Source organism: Palaemon carinicauda, chromosome 12 (assembly GCF_036898095.1).
Source record: "Palaemon carinicauda isolate YSFRI2023 chromosome 12, ASM3689809v2, whole genome shotgun sequence".
Taxonomy (NCBI): Eukaryota; Metazoa; Arthropoda; class Malacostraca; order Decapoda; family Palaemonidae; genus Palaemon; species Palaemon carinicauda.
The window spans coordinates 69,356,525-69,369,878 of NC_090736.1; the positions used below are offsets into that span (position 1 = coordinate 69,356,525).

General features: G+C 33.2%; 1 pseudogene; it reads left to right on the forward strand.

The window, feature by feature from the left end:
- Positions 1-1,457: 1,457 nt before the first annotated feature.
- The window catches only part of LOC137650881 (neuronal acetylcholine receptor subunit alpha-10-like), a 178,107-nt pseudogene continuing 166,210 nt past the window's right edge, over positions 1,458-13,354 (forward strand).

Consider the following 13,354-nt stretch of genomic DNA (forward strand, 5'->3'; position numbering starts at 1 on the left):
AACTGTACTCATTTTCTAGCTTTCTCCTATCCATTCGTTTTTGCTTTATTTCATTTCAAGCCTCTTAAATTTTTCTCCATTGACCAACTGCAGGTCTTCCCACTTCGTTTCTCATATGCAACGAATGGTCTCCTTAGCCCCAAAGTCAGGTCTTCTGGCCCAAATTCATAAATCCATTTGAAAGGCCCCCCCCCCCCCGCCCAAAAAAAATCTGGACTAGGATATTTGTGTTATTTCACATCTTCTGTCCTTTTCATACTGTACGTCAGACTCGGTCACTGTTAATCCATTCCAGTGTCTTACATAGGCCTACTGGTCACAGTAAGTGCCAAAACATCCAGTGTTTTTCTCGTAAAAATTTCTATCAAACGTTTCTGATGTAATGAATAGTTGGATACAGAAATTCCTGGTACACCTCACTCCGGGGAAGAACACTCGGCCACACCCTTACTGCGAGGCGAGTTGCTGTGTTTAGTTCAGCCCACAACCTCTGCTAGCTCGCCTTACACTAGCTTCTTGGTTACTCACTGTGAATTAAGGGTGTGACATGGTATATTTGTTTGGAGCAATGTGTACCAGGGATTCCTGTGTCCAACCGTACCACATCCAAAATCTCAAGCTTTGATGCATTCCAGCAAAATTTGAACGAAGGATAAAACTGGAACCCAACATATCAAAATTAATTGCTTTTATATAAGCATGAAAACTGAATTTTTTCACCAGTATCCAACTAGAACAATAAAGCGATGAGCTTTTGTATCAAGTGTTTAGATTCGTTTGTAATTTAGGGAGAGCTTTTAATTCGAAATACCCCTAATGAGTCAATATGGTTGAAATCAATACAATATAGTGCTCAAATAGAATGAAATTTCTACCTTATAGTAAGCATATTGCCAAAATTAGATAATACATCATAAATATTTAGTTAAGACCTCATCAAGATTTAGATAATATATCTCAGAACAGTTCATTAGTGACCTGACAATTTGTAATTCCTTGGCCAGCATTGCCCAGATAATGCCAACTAATGTGTTAAAGACTGATCTGATGTTAATTATATATATATATATATATATATATATATATATATATATATATATATATATATATATATATATATATATATATACTTACATATGTATATATATGTATATATATACATATATATATATATATATATATATATATATATAAGTATATATATGTATATATATATATATATACACACACACACACACACACATATATATATATATATATATATATATATATATATATATATATATATATATATATATATATATATATACATAATTTGTATATTATTATTATTATTATTATTATTATTATTATTATTATTATTATTATTATTATTATTATTATCAAATATGTTATTGCTCATTTAGATCAGAACACCTGGTTTTCACTGCCCTTTTTTCCCAATAGTGATTTTGGGGGACGAGCAAGAGTACCGACTGACCCGATATCTTATGGCCAATTACGACCCCTCAGTCAGGCCTGCCAAAAACTCACCCGAAGCACTTAGCGTCGTCTTTGGCTTGTCCCTCCACAGCATCATCGATGTGGTAAGTAATGTTGTCTGTCTTTCTTCCTTTTTTAAAAGAAGAAATTTGATATTATAGACTACGTATTGATAATAGAATATCTATTATTTAGTCGATAGGATGGACTACCCCAGATAGAAGTAAACTTTCGAGGGACTTATGTTTCTCAAATGTGCAGTTCTTTCTTCTCTTCATCATCATCATTATTCATTTTTTGGACCATAGAATTAGTGTTACATTTCACAGATTCTTTGAATAACAGGTTATTAGACCTCTTGGGTGAATTTTAGTTTTCTAATTAAAAGTTTATACGTTTTAGCCTATTTTCGGTCATATTTCAACATCCATATAAGCTCTTGGTGATATACTTCTGGTGGTTTTATTTTCACAACAAACATTGATATGTTTGAATTATTTAAGAAAAGCTTTCAAAACATTACAGCAGTAGACGGTGGATTTTTCTTTCATGTATTGAGTTTGATCAGACTAGAATTCCACGCTAAAGTAGATCCAAGGAAAAGAAAACGACGAGACATCAGTGGAGTTTTAGATTGAAAGAAGGAATAGATTAACTCTGAAAATAATTAATATTGCCAGATTTGGGAAAGTCATCAGCAAGATTTAGAGAAGATGTCAGCAAGATTATTATTATTATTATTATTATTATTATTATTATTATTATTATTATTATTATTATTATTATTATTATTATTATTATTATTATTATTATTATTATTATTATTATTATTATTATTATTGTTACTATTATTATTATGATTAGTTAAGCCACAACCCTAGTTGGAAAAGCATGATGCGATAACCCTAATGGCTCCAACAGCGAAAATAACCTAATGAGGAAAGGAAATAAAGAAATAAATAAACTACAAGAGAAGTAAAGGACAATTAGAATAACGTATTTTATCAACATTAACAACATTGAAATGGATTTTTCATAAATAAGCTATAAAAAAGAGACTTATATCAGCCTGTTCAACGCACAAACATTCACTGCAAGACCCCAGCATGATTTAGATAAGACGTCAGAAGGAGAATAACATCAAAGAAAATGTCACTTAGAATATGTACATAGAAAGTAGAGAGTGCCGTTGATTGGCCATTTAAGAGGGAGCTCACTTCACATCTCAGTGAAATTTGAAAAGTGATATATGGTGAAAGCTATGAGTAAATGAGAGTCGAGTAAAGAGAAATAGGGAATGCAATTGTAGGGGTGATGCTTTTGAAGAATAAAGTAGACAGGGACATTGTGAAAGGGGAAAATAATTGGGGTGATAGAATTGAAAGGACGAATTTGAGCAAGAAATCGAGCGAGTAAAAAAAAGACTAGTTCTCGAGGCGAGGTCATTGCAGTATGGCAGGTTAATGAGGAAATGGACGTTAGAATAAAACAATCATATAAAGAGACGTTTCAATAGTGTAAGTACAGTGCATTTATTGAAGAACTGTTGAAATTATAGGACTGGAAGTCACCGGAGGATTTGACGTTAATGGAAGAATTTTCGTGGAAGTACCTGTTAATTATATGTTGGAAATTGAAGGCTTAGGACAATTAAAAGGTTTATGGATTTAAGGTATAATTAGTATAAATGCAGGGGAGATTCTGCTATGTAGTAATGGAAAGGTAATTAGTGGGATACCAAAGTTTGTAATGTATGAATAATGCTTGCATGAATGAAAAACTTATGACACTGTTTCCCCAAATGTGTTTTAGTATAAATCGTTTCAAATGAATTTAAGGAAGTTTTAAACAAAATTGTACCATAATTCTAATTTCATGTTTACTATTTGTCATAACAAACAGGAGGAAAGCATTAGAAATGTTTTGCTTGAGCTAACATTGATATTATTTAATATAATTTGCCTCTGAACCGGAGAAGCATATCGTCCTCGATTTCATATTATTGACAGAAAGATATTAGGAAAAGCAAAATATTCTCTAAAATCATCAACATTTCACAATACCAAATGCTTTTTCCTCGGAATTCGTTTAAACCAACCACAGGGATATAACGCTCAACTGAAATAATCCTCTTCATGTTATAAGTGCCATCTATGGTTTTGGTGTTTCGGCTGATTTAACTTCATTATCATTATTATTACCTCCACCAAGGTTTTCTTTTTAGCTCCGTTTATCTATTCACCTATGTGTTTGTTTGTCTTTTAACAGGAGTAAGTCAAAACTTCTGTTTTTCACCTAATTTTAGCAACAGATAGTTATTATGCTCAGGAGGAACCCATTATATTTTGGAGGTAATCCGGATCATGATCACGATGCTGGTTATTATTATTATTATTATTATTATTATTATTATTATTATTATTATTATTATTATTATTATTATTATTATTATTTTTTTTTTTATTAGCTAAGCTACAAACCTAATTGAAAAAGGGAAAGCCTCATCCGTAGACTTAAGTAACGTGTTGACAATCTTCATTAGTGGAGGTCTGAAATCTCTGATTGCTTTTTTTAATTCCATTTCATTATTATTATTATTATTATTATTATTATTATTATTATTATTATTATTATTATTATTATTATTATTATTATTATTAGCTAAGGTAAAAATCTAATTTGGATAGCAATATGCTACATACCCAAAGGCTCCAACAGAGAAAAATAGTCCAGTGAGAAAGGAATTTATTAAACTATATTAAAAGTAATGAATAAATAATATGTAATATCTTAAGATCAGTAAAATTTTTAACATAGATCTGCCATATATAAACAATGAAGAGAGACTCAAGTTGTAATGAGAGGCACATAGACCAGTCCTTTCACAAATCCTCGCAAAAAGAAATCGCAGGGTGTGAGATCTGGAGATTTGGGAGGCCAGGGCATGAGATCGTTATCATCTTGCCAAGACCGTCCAATCCATCTGTCTAGCAGTGTTGTGTTCAGAAACTGTCTAACCCTGAAGCTCCAGTGTGGTGCCACCCCATCCTGTTGGAAAATAAAGTCATCAGACTCTTTCTCACTCAATTTATCCATCAACCAGTTTTCCAGCATGTCGAGGTACGTCTCACCATCGACTGTTGCTCTTTCAAAGAACAATGGTCCGTAGATAGCTTTCTTGGATATAGCACAAAACACGGTCACCTTTGAGAAATTTTGCTGATGCTCAAGAAGTTCATGTGGGTTCTTAGTACCACATATGTGAGTGTTATGCTTGTTAACTTTGCCATTTATGGGGAAAGTCGCTTCATCGCTAAAAACAAGCCGGTCGTCAAACCCGTCATCTTCCATCTTCTGTTGCATTGTAATGCAAAAGTCACGACGAGCTGGTTTATCAGTGTCCTTCAACTGTTGGACTAACTATAGCTTGCAAGGCGTCATGTGTAGTCGTCTTCTTAAAACACGCCAAGCAGTTGTAGGACACTGAAGTTCCCTACTGGCTCTTCTGATCGATTTATGGGGGCTCCACTGGAAGGCAGTTCGAACTTGTTCAACCACATCATCTGAAGTTGAGGGGCGTCCCATTCTCCTAGCTGCGCATAATCACCCATCTGTCATGAATTCACCATGCCATCTCACTATGGACTTCCTTTCTGGCGTCTCTTATCCGAATTTTTTGTGAAATGCATGTTGAATAAGTGTCCATGATTCAGTTTTTGCAAATTCAACTACACAAAACGCCTTTTGTGGTTAAGTGAACGCCATTACTGGATCTGAAAAGAAATGAAAAAATCAATAGCCTTATAAAAAACTTAATGCATTTAACTTTAGAATGGCACCACTTTTATCTTACTACAATTCATAGTTAAACAGATACGAGTACTTGAAATGTTCCCAAGACTTTTAGACCACCCTGCATAGCATTTTGTCAATATGATAAAATGTTATTGAGTGCCATTTTTCTTTGGGCCTGTTATAATTGGCAACTGAAGGGAAAAAACCAGAATGTTTAATGACATTATTCTATAGTATATCAATCACCTCTTTTACAGTGCTGTATTAGCCCTTGATAAGGCCAATAGGCTTCTAAATTATTTGTGGCTCTCGAAATCTAACGCCGCGTCCCCCTTCCTTCACGTTCTTCCTTTCGTAGAATTCATTAACATGATATCACAAATGAAGTGAATAATCCATAATTTTATCATTTAACACTGAATAAAAAAATCTGTATAAGTTCCTGTTCTTGCTGGGTCCCCAGGCTTCAGCTTAGTCAGCCATAAGTATAATACATCACTCATTTCTTTTATTTGTTTATTGTAAATAAGTTTTGTTTTTAAAGTGATATTAACCTGTCTGGATACCAAGACTTTATTGGGACTTTTATTTTCTATAAGTGGTTACTACGAACGCCTCGTTGTATTTCTCCTGGCAGATAGTTCCTGTAAAACGTGTTGTTCAACTGTATGTTTCTCTAATTACTTAAAGAGCCGAAATACCGTTCCTTTTACTGTGAATTTAACCGTCTTCCTTGTATAATAAAGAGGGCACTGATAGTTCTTTGTGGCCTACTTTCTATTGTTATTCTAACCTTAGCTTTAACGGTTATAAGTTTTCCCCTTTTCACTAATTTTGTTTTTTCAGTCAGTCTATTTACCATATATTTGTTATTCAAATCGAAGGTCATTCAGCAAACTATTTTAAGATGTGTTAACCTTTTGCTTGTCAAAGAAAATCATGTAAGTGAAAAGATAAATGTCATATGGGATATGTATATATGCTTTCAAACGAGACTAAAAACATTTAATCGTGTATCGTGTTGGATGTGGGATTTCATATTTTTTCATGATATTTTTAACATCTTATTTTGTAACATTGATTAAAGTTTGGTGAATATGAAGTTTAGCTCTTAAATGATTAATATCAAGTTGTATGATTTAGAATAATTTCATTTATTTGGCCTTCTATATCGTTAGCAATTAACTCATTTCTTAAACTAAGAACACCATTAATATATTTTTTCTATGGAAGTGTGAGAGAGAGAGAGAGAGAGAGAGAGAGAGAGAGAGAGAGAGAGAGAGAGAGAGAGAGAGACTTACCCAAACAAAGTTACTGTATCTTGGAGTCATGAACACTATTAAATGCCTGGAGAATAGAGACAATTGTTTGTTCTAGCCAAACACAGAAGGATCGTGAAATAGGTGTCCGAAGGATATTAACCTTAATATCATGTTATAGACAGCGTTATTTCTCTGGATGCGCAGCGCGAACAAAACCTATTTTGAAAAGTAAGTTTGTCTTAAAGACGATACTTGGAGCACAATCGGATTGCTCGCTTTCCTGTATATCTTAAAGGAACATGTCAATTCTGCAAGATTCTTTAAGCGAGGTATTTAGGCTTGGAAAACTACTTGAAAATAATTCTTATAAATGTAAAAATAAGAGTGGCATTACATTATGTATTTCGTGATAAGATTAAAAAAGAGAACATAGTCTTTAATTAGATAATAGTGCCATTTGTTCGCCAGAAAATAGCTCTAAGTACACAGCTATTGATATAAAAACTTAAATTTTATATTTCTTTATTTTCTTTACCACATAATCCTCAAACGAAACCTAACCGTTTGATGGATAAATTAGGTCTTAGTCTAAGATATACTTACTAAACAATATCAGAAACAATACAAATTTGTTATAGATGATTCCAAAGGTTTACTTGATCCATATGAAAATAATTACTAATTTACATATATGCTAACAGGTGTTATTCTGTTGCTTCATTTGAAGAAATCTCCTTTGAATTAAAGTTAAAGGTGATGTATCCTCCTTTACAGCACTAAATAACCCACCGTTTTCATCTTTATGAGCAGAAAGATATCTCAGAATATTATTCGTGAAGAAATACTATCATAGCTGATTGATTTGAATTATAAAGAAAAAAAAATATCGGCGCCAGCATTTGAGTCTGCATAAAAAGAGGACATTATGACTTATTTTACTTTATATTTTGCTCTTTTTTTTCATTGAGTTCTGTTTCTCCCAAATTACTCGCTTCAGGGACCGCAATATTCGTTGGTCATATACAACAAACTTCAGTATTTGAAGAATCGTTCGGCGTACTTCATTTTGGTGGGCAAATCCACACTATTATAACGCTAGAAAAATGAGAAAGACCTCAATTTCATCTAAGAAAAACTTTATAACACTTATAAAGTAAGAGCTTGTTTGACAATCTTGGAGCTGTATATTTGAAGGCTGAGCTGCGTCTTGACTTATATCACTTGAAATCATCCTCAGCCATAATCCAGCTACAAAGAGTTGAAATCTGCCTGTGATTAGCGGTGCTGCCACGTTTCTTATGGCAGTGCCACTAGAAAATTTAATTATCCCCATCTCTATGGACAGCTGTGAATTGGCATAGGAAAATATGGAAAAGAGCTCTAATCTCTAAGTGTCAGGCTTTTGCTGTTGAAATCGAGTCTGCTCGGATTCCATAAAGCTAAGTTATCAGCCATAACATTTGCATGGCAGCAGATTGATCCCAGTCAACTTCAGTGGTGAGTTGGGTTTGCCCGGCTGACGTTCTGGTGAGTATCTATTCTGATGAAACTGGAACTGAAACCATACACCTTTCATCATCATCACCTCCTACGCCTATTGACGCAAAGGGCCTCCTTTGCGTCACAAAAGACACATTTTATGCAAACAGTTTAAAACTATGCGCCTGCGCAAGGACAGTGAAAAAGAGATAACCTCATCTGAATATAAAATACTGTTTATGAAAAATATTTTCTGACGGGAAATAAGGATTAATTACCATTAAATTCTCTTATTGTTGGGGATATATATCTACGAACAAGAAACCCATTGCATAGAATAACCAATTAGTCGGATAAAAGTTAAAAATCGTAATTGGCAGGCCCTTTTTGGGGAAAGATCTCTACAACGGGGCTCAAGGAAGAAACGTTATAGAGGGGTATGTTTGAGCTACTGAATTAGAGACAACATTCCTGTGAATGATTAACGGCAGTGGGGGAAACGCACGGGTAAGAGATAGAAGACTCTCTCTCTCTCTCTCTCTCTCTCTCTCTCTCTCTCTCTCTCTCTCTCTCTCTGATTTGCACCATTCTTCAAGTACCGTAGAAACGAAAAACTGGAATTAACAAACAATTTATTTAGTTTCTCTCTCTCTCTCTCTCTCTCTCTCTCTCTCTCTCTCTCTCTCTCTCTCTCTCTCTCTCTCTCTCTCTCTCTGATTTGCATCATTCCTCAAGTACCGTAGAAACGAAAAACTAGAATTAACAAGCAAATAATTTATTTAGTGTCTCTCTCTCTCTCTCTCTCTCTCTCTCTCTCTCTCTCTCTCTCTCTCTCTCTCTCTCTCTCTCTCTCTCTCTTATACACATTTAAATGAAGGAGCATATTTCGTAAGTTCTGTCACACTCCTTTTTTATATTTAACATTAATGTCGTAAAGTAACTTCTTCCGTAGGAAACAATTAGGACAACGTCCCTCGAAGACCCCATTAAAAGCCAGACCCCACCCATGCAAAACTCAGAGAACAGGTGTAACCGTGGAAATAGTGAATGGAATAGAGAAAATTTAAATCAACTACTGATTCCCTCCCATGAGGTTGAGAGTTACATAATGAAGTCACAGTTTGCTAAAAAACGTTTCAGTGTTAAGAGTGATTTATGACAAAATTTCCAATTCCAAGAGGGTTTCAGGCTCAACAATTCCAATTTAAGAAAGTTTAATTTAAAAGTACTCGAATTTTAAGAGGATAACGTGAGAAAAAGTTACAATTCTAAGATGGTTTTTGGCCAAAAATGTTGTCAGAGGGTTTCATGTCATCATTTCTGAATGTATGAGGGTTACATGCCAAACCGTTTCAATGTTAAAAATGTTTTCGAGCCAAGAAATTCAAATTCTAAGAGGTTTTCCTTGCCAAAGAGTTCCAATTATAAGTAGGCTTCCAATCTTAAGAGGGTTCAGTTCCGAGAGGGTTTCGGGCCAAAACAATCCAATTGTAATAGGGTATCACGCTAGATTATCGCAATTCGAAAATTTCCTGCTAAATAGATCAAATTTCAAGAGCTGTTGAATCCGAAAAAGAATCCTTGTCAGTAGGTTTCAAGCCAAAGATTCCTATTTGAAGGGTTTCACGCATAATAGATAAAATTCTTACAGGGTTTCCTGCCAATAAGATACAATTGTAAGAGTTTCTTATTGCAAAATTCTACACTTCAAAGAGGTCCATATAAAATGCCAGGTCCAGAGCATGTTTCTCTATATTTTCCTCAGGAGCTTTTAGGATTTTTTTTTGCGCCTTGATTTATAGCAGGGTTGGTAATTCACGGCCTTTGTCAGTGACCATAATTCTGTCCCGATTTTTTCAACCTACATTTTTTGTGCATGAAGTTATAAAGACAAGTTATGGCTTTAAAAGGAAATGGGAAATAGAATGGACTAACTGAAAAAGATATAAATACTGTGAGATTATTCTTCTTCGTTCCCTTATAAAAAATTAGAGTGAATTACTTATTTTAATAAAAATATCAATATTTGAGCTTTGGATCAAATCTTGGCTTCGTGCGAGTTTATAGATGTGAATATAAAAAATAAACTTATATAATGTAAACAATTTATATGGAGAAATAGCTCCTCATATCTACTGAAGTTATTTGAATGCCTCAAAATTCCTATGATGTTTAGCGAGAAATGAGTTTGACCATTCACTTCAATATGGAATAAATGTTCTACCTAATTGTATTCTGAATTTACCTTCCTTAAAAGATAAACATGATTTCTCTGCTCAACTAATGCAAAAACACATTCTGAATACTTTTCACAAAATGAAAATAACACTTCTTTGTTATATATTATCTAAATAGAAATTTAGCCTAATAATATTAAAACAATATTTACAGTTCAGAAAGTAATGAATGAAATCTTACTCTGTCAAACTGCTGTTATTGAAAGATGTTGGATATAGTTCTATGAAATGTTCAGCGACTCATGAGAGTGACTTTTATCTCGTCTTTTCATTCTTTGTTTCTCTGGTTTGCAAACATATACTTTTGTTAAAACTTACAACCTCAGACAGCCTAATATATATATATATATATATATATATATATATATATATATATATATATATATATATATATATATATATATATATATATGTGTGTGTGTGTGTGTGTGTGTATGTGTGTATATATGTATATATATGTATATATACATACATATGAATATATATATATATATATATATATATATATATATATATATATATATATATATATATATATATATATATATATATATGTATATATATGTATGTATGCATATATATATATATATATATATATATATATATATATATATATATATATATATATATATATATATACATATATTTATATATATACACACACACATACACGTGTGTGTGTACGCAACTTGTCAAAAATGACGGCTGAATATTTAGATAGATATACACTATGCTAGGCGTTATAGCCTAGCAATTCATGTTTGCCAAAGGTTATGCTCGTATAAGCGGATGAGCAACCTGGTGGAGTAATGAGAGCTTAAGGTGTGGAGGAAATGGCCCCTAAATCTCTATGAAGTCACTGGCAGCAGGTTGATGGATTGGGTGTAAGGCGAGAGACATACTCGTATTTTACTCATGATGCCTGGCGGTTGATCTTTCTGGAATTAGTATGGACTGGCAGTCACTTGCTTAAGTTATATAGGCACTGGCTATCCTTTGATGTATCTAGCCAATGAATACTCTACGAATTTAATCAGTTAATGGAAAGAGAAGATGACAGAATTTCCCCCAGTCACGGGCTTAGCGTGGTGCTAAGAATCTTACAGTTTATAAATACTAAAGAAAAATTGAGAATTGGTAATTGGAGTTTTAGAACCATGAATCAGATTGGGAAGTTACAACAAGTGGTGAGTGAATTTATGAAATATAGTTTGGATATCTTGGCCCTAAGTGAAACACGTTGTAAAGGGATTGGCAAGGAAACTTTGGATCAAAGCAATATATATATATATATATATATATATATATATATATATATATATATATATATATATATATGTATATATATATATATATATATATATATATATATATATATATATATATATATATATATATATATATATATATATATATATATATATATATATATATCTATTTAGGAAGAACAGATGGAGTTGGAAGAGAAGGGGTAGGAATGATGACGACACCAAGAGCAGAAAAGGCATTAACCGAGTGGGGAGCTGCAAATAGTAGATTATTATTAGCAAAGTTCAAATCAAAGCAGTGCAATATGAGTATTATAGTTTGCTATGCACCAACAAATGATTCTCCTGAAGAAATAAAAGATAAATACTATGAAGAACTGCAGAGTGTAATAGATGAGATCCCAGAAAGAGTGATATGAAAATTGTGATAGGCGACTTCAATACAAAAGTTGGAAGGAATAATCAAGGTATAGAGAGTATGATTGGTGTTGAGGGTCTTGGCGAAGTTGCAAATGAAAATGGAAAACATTTTATAAGTTTTTGTTCAAGAACCTTATCATTGCAGGTACTCTTTTCCAGCACAAGGACATCCACAAATATACGTGGACTTCCCCATGTGGTATTTGCAAAAATCAAATAGACCACATTCCCATTAATAAAGAGAGAAGGAGGACTCTGAGAAATGTAAGACGCTATTGGTAGTGATCACCATCTCCACATTGCCACACTGAAATTGAAACTGAAAGCACCCAACAGAAAGGTAGATAGAATACCTAAGTTTGATACAACTAAGATTTTAGAGGAAGAGCACAGAAAAACATTTGCAATTGAATGTAGGAATAGATTTGCAGTCTTAGAAACATTAAGAAACAAAGAGTAGATGATTAATGAAGAATCTTGTGATATTAAGAACATATATCAGTCAGTTGGTAGTGAAGCCTTGGGACACGCAGTTTCAAGGAGAAAAGCCTTGGATATCAAATGATACTTAGAATACCATAGAAAGGAGACAAAGACAGAAATTGATTGATGAAAGTTCTCGAGGAGGTAATGATAATTACAAGGTAGAGCATGCTAAGTATTCCAGTATTGATAGTGAGGTCAAAAAAAAAAAAAAGAAAAAAAAATCAGAATGACTGGAGAGAATATTTAGATAGGAAAGCAGATGAGGCTGACAAAGCTATGAATTCAGGGAGTGGCTATGGTGTACAAATTGCTCATAATATTATGAAACCTTTACTGGGGCAAAGAAGGAGAAGCATATACCCATCAAAAAGAGAGAAGGATCTGTTATAACAACAGAAGATGAAGAAAGACGACGTTGGATGGAACACTTTAGTGAGGTTATGAGTAGGAGATACGAAGCGAATAATTTGATTGATATACCTGAAGTTGATGAAGACCTTTCTGTGCCAATGAATGAATTCAGTAAGTTTGAAGTCGAAGCTATCATTAAAAAACTCAAGAGACGGAATGCCCCTGGATACGATGTAATAAATGCCGAGATGATACTATCTAAAACTGAAGTGACTCCCAGAATACTTATAAGATTATTTTGTAGAATATGGCATGAAGAGGCAAAACCTGATGAATGTGAGTTAGGAGTGTTGGTGAAAATGGCAAAAAAGAAGACCTGACTGATTCTAATCATTGCAGAGGCATAACACTTACGTCAGTTGTTATGAAGGTATATAGTATGCTTATCCAAAAGAGACTGGAAAGAAAGATTGATGAAAATCTGAGATTAACAAGCAGGATTTCGAAACAGGTACAAGTTGCACTGACCAAATTTTCATATTGAGATATGTTGTAGAGTAATGCATAGAATATA